This window comes from Candoia aspera, chromosome 6 (genome assembly GCF_035149785.1).
Source record: "Candoia aspera isolate rCanAsp1 chromosome 6, rCanAsp1.hap2, whole genome shotgun sequence".
Classification (NCBI taxonomy): domain Eukaryota; kingdom Metazoa; phylum Chordata; class Lepidosauria; order Squamata; family Boidae; genus Candoia; species Candoia aspera.
The window spans coordinates 18,086,350-18,091,553 of record NC_086158.1 but is presented as its reverse complement, the minus strand read 5'-3'; positions in this window follow the sequence as shown (position 1 = coordinate 18,091,553).

The window sequence follows — 5,204 nt, the reverse complement described above, 5'->3', positions numbered from 1 at the left end:
TGTGTTGAGTACTCGAGTATTCATGATATTGAATAAGAAATGTCAAAATAACATTAACTCTGCATATTAAAATATCAGTTGAAATTGGAAAGTTCTGCCCTTACCTAGCAGATAATCAAGAAACTTAAATGTTAAAACCTTTTATTAAGAGAAGCTCAAACTGTGGGTGTAGTACAAACCCATTTGGGGGTTTATAATTCAGGAATGGTTTCCATGTTAAATTCAAGTATCACTTTTTTTTTTTTTTCAAATACCAAGTTATAACATTGAAGTACATTGCCACAACTGAATTTGCCATTCTATGGAACAGACTATACATAATGTCCAATAAAAAGAATAGAGCAACTTGCAGCTGTTATTGCATAAAATCATTTCAGTACGCTCTGTGGGAATATGAGGTTTGGTAACAATCTGAATCATTCTAACCTTCTACACATCTTGAATTAGAGATGAATGATACTACAGGGAATCAGAAAGTTTTTCAGTTTGCATTTCAATACAAATTTATATAATTTCCTCTTCCCAAACAGTATTCATTGATTATAACGGTCATATGCCAAAACCTGTATGTTGTAACTGCCAATTGCTTATAATTTCTCAGTCACTCTACTTCTTTCAATTTCCTATCAGTTATCTGAGGAAGTTGCTTTTCTTGAACAAAGTCCCAAATCCCAACTGCTCTAACTTGCAGATCAGACTGGATCTTCATAGAGAACTAGTACCAGATCATATTGCAGTTGTGTTAGCCCCATTTTACCCCAGAGCCTGATAGGCTATCTATCCAAATTACTACCCAAATTATAGGCTAACTATCTATTCAAATTACTTTGTGTCATCTCTGATTTCAGTTTTTATTCAAATCTAATGCACATCCTAGTACAAAATGCCTGAAATTCAGTAAGTTTGGAGTTCCACTGATAAGACACATCAGCTGTCAAGTCTGGTGCCTACATTTCTATGTTACAGAAATATTACCAATGCCATATTTCAGAGGTATCCTTTTAAACAACATAGGTGTGTGCCACCATTGTTCTATTTGTTCTAATCACATAATAAATGTTCATTTTGGCTCTTGAAGCCAATGAATATGAAAAGATGTGGCAGCTGTTTCTAAATAATTTAAAAGGTGTTCAAGGGTCAACTTAGCAGCAGTCTTGATTTTAATTAATTGGAAATGGCATGTTCACACCCTATGAGCCTTTGCTTAGACATTTGCAACCAATGAATGGTCAAGTCCTTTGAGGACTATGTTAATAGTTTACCTAGCAAGTTAATGGAATTTACTGCTCAGACTGCTGTGACTGAAGAGTAATATGAAAATTAACCATGGGTTCCAAATGACAGAGATCCATCTGCTTTAATATAGCCAAAAACATAGATCAGAATAAAAGTTTATATTAAAAGTTAGCATCCATCCATCCATCCATCCCCATTGCAATCACAATCAGCAGTTTACAATAATTAGACATGTAAATGAAACAATAAAATATCCATGATATGGTTCATACATATGCAGTTATTAAATATAAATGCAGAACTTGGGTAAATAAATCAAACTGGGCATTCTAACACTTATCATAGGTCCACTGGAATAATAAGCTTCCAGAAGGCAAACACAGTAAAGGCTAGCCTAATTTATAGCGGGAATCTGTTCTATGGAGCAGTTGATGCTCTTGCAAAGCAACAGAGGATTTCAGCACCAGCCTAGTAATCAGGTTAAACTGCTGAGGAAGGATTTTTGTTGGATAGTAGGTGGACAATACACAAATAGAATCTCTGGATCATCCTCCATTTTAATATATAGATGTATACAACATAGAGAGCCAGTTTGATGTAGTGGTTAAGGCACCAGGCTAGAAACTTGGAGACTGTGAGTTCTAGTCCTTCCTTGGGCACAAAGCCAGCTGGATGACCTTGGGCCAGTCACTCTCTCAGCCTAGGAAGAAGGCAATGGCAAACCACTTCCAGAAAACTTTGCCAAGAAAACTGCAGGGACTAGTCCAGGCAGTCACCAGGAGTTAAGGCTGACTCAAAGGCATCAAATATACCAAATAGGTACACCATATGACTCGAAAGCAGAGTATCTGGTTATAGGTATAGTGTATTTGAGGATCAATACCACCCCCTCCTCTGACGTTGAGGCTGTTAAAGATGCTGAAACACAGAAGGTTTTATGGAACTGAATGTAAATTTAGATTTTAAAATAGGTGCTTTATTGGCAGAGACATTCACAATTATTTTAAAGTTATATTTAAATTTAAAACATATTCCCATAATCCAGAAAAGGTCCCTGTTGAATGAAAATTTACAATATGTATGGATGAGTCAGAAGAAGAATTCATTCAGCGACATCCATTATTATTCAGAATTTTTTATTCCATTGTATAAAGATGGCAAAGATGGTTATTTCATTTCACTACAGATAAATCCCTCCAAATGTATACTGTGAAACTCATGGATAAGTAGACTTTGGACCTGTATAGACGATGGCAATCCTTGTAACTCTCATAACTTTGAGTGGTGACTTTTTAAATGTTTCCCTACAGGAACTGAATTATAGGAATGTGTACCATTCTAAAGCATCCATTTGCTAGAGGTGCAAAAGAGAAGTATATTTGTTGAGCAACATGGCATACCACTATTGTTTATCCAAGCGAGCAAGTCTGTACAGAAGAGATCACTGGGCACAGGGTACTCTTAGTTGAAGGAAACAACCTAAGAACTGAAATACAGAAAATATTTTATTTTATTAGTCTACAAGTAGTAGGTGCTGCTGTTGAAAAGCAATGTCTTTGAGTCCATTCCTCCTCAATATCCTACAGAAATGGGGATCACCAGGAATTTCTCCCAGGATGATTTGCACAAGTATGATGGTTACACATGGCTTGGGTCCTTAGATTCAGTGGCAGTGAAATGATTAACTCCTTCCATCTATAGTTTGGTGTGCAGATTTTTTTTTTCAAGTGTCAAAATTGCTTAAAATATGCATATCCAGTCAAAACCTAAACTAATCAACAAGGGCACACAAAAAGATAGTGTAATTGCTCTGATTATAATAAAAGTTGATAACCAAGCCATGCATTTACATTAACATACAAACACCAATTGGGGGGGGGGGGTATCTTAAGAAAGAATAGAGAAAGTTAGAACTAAGGTGAGGCTGAGGATTAATAATCAGTACATTTATCTTTATTGAGAGACAGTGCTCAGTATTTCCTTTGATAAGAAAAAGTAGCATTACTTCCTGAACTTTGCATGAGGTTGAAAAACAATAAAGTTTAACCTAGACAAGTCCTCTTGCCCTGCATTGTAGCTTTTCTCAAGGGTCTTAACCTCTTTGACAGTGCCATGATCTAATGTAGAATTATGCAACTTTCATTGGCTCCAAGCTGCACAAGGGTTACATAATAAAAGTGGATGGGGTTATGACCCATTGGGAAAAAGCCTTGGGGACTGTCAGCAGAGGCCTGTAGCATCCATTTTGCTCTTTAAATCTCCTTCACTTTTTTTTTTTCCTAATTTCCTTTCAGTCTGGGGACTGAAACAGGGATGCCAGTGACCACAAACATTTTTTGCATCCCTGATCTAAAGCATCCTGAGTACAGCAAATGACTAAATGCTTCTTGCTGCATAGTGCTGGCCCCACCATTGCCAGTGTGCGTCAAGTGCTTCAGGGTTAGCAGTGACTGTTGCCTCAGTTGGCGGGCAATGCTATTTCATCAAAGTTTGATTTTCCAATCCAGTCAGCTTCAATAGATGGATTGGTGGAAGACACTACTTTGATTTTTCTTTCAGGAGCCAAAATGGCATGGCCCAGTCCTGCTCCAGCAGTCACATGAACTCTGCCCATCTTTCTCTTGGTTCTTGATATACACACTGATGAAAGAGAAAAAGAGAGAGCACTCAATGACCATTGACAGCCTGGTATTGAATCTTTTTATTAGTGTCCTTTTATGAGATGATGGATCTAGCAGAATAGGAAATTAAAAGCAGTCAACTTACTCCTTGTTGATTGCAATCCCCATTTCAGTCCTGAAGCTACAGGCTTCAGAAGGAGGCAGCAACCTTCTGATAGTTCAAGCATTCCCCCCACCCCCAAGGTACTTCATTCTCCTAAGACAGTGAAGCAGCATTGAAGGTAGTCAGACTGTTGAGAAGCATACAGCAATAGCTGTATTAAATTCATTTGTAAACTATAGAGTTCACTGTGTGGATTGAGCATTATCTTTAGAGGACCCTCCAGATGTGTAAACCCAACCCACAGAGGAGCTGAATCTCATCCCTTTTTTCTGAAGGTTTTTCAAAATAGTCAAAAAAGCCAAATGCCAACTTACCTATTTTCTATCTAATTATGTTCTATTAAAGTAAACATACTCAGGCTGAATCATTGACAGAATGTTAGCACAAATCATTTAAATCAGTTTCTACTCATCATCAGTAATGAACTAACAACAAAAACCAATGCTTAATTATTTGTCATATGCCTTCTGTTCTATAGAGAAGAGTGTAATATTGTTTCTCATTGCATTTCTTAATGCTAGTAGCAGATGGAAAAGTGCAACACATGTTATTTTCACAATCATTACAAACATGCTCCAATTATTATTCTCAAATTTCCATTTTGAGGATAAAAACAATGATCCAAGGGACAGGAGAGGAAAACATTCTCTCCTCATATAATTAACTGAAGTACATGCAATGTTCTTTCAACCTCTTTGATGCCTTTGTTTCATAAGCTGATGATTTCATATTAATCCATATACTGCTTTTTTCCTTCCTAAATTATTGAGATATGTAATCCTAGCCAAACACAAATCCCATGGACAAAATGGACTTTGCAGTGTAATGAAAACAGTTATTTTATTGACTGTGCAGTAACATCACTGAGACCAAATGCTGTTAACAGTAACAATGACAATAGTTTCTAGATTAATCACACGGCAAGTTCAGCCATATCAAAGATCACATAGTGAATAGCAATGAAATATGACTACAAATGAGAAGTGGGGAAGAGTAAGGAAGTTCAGTGTGGATGAACATACAAGCAGTTTGTACATGTGTAGAAGAACAGGCTGCTTGAAAAGAATTGCAGGCACCGGTGTTGCCTTCTTTCCCTCTCATTTGAGCCTTTCCCCCAGCAACAGCACAGCAGAGTTGCCAATAAAGCCACAACCTTGACACAGGCGTGGGAGGTGATGGGAAGT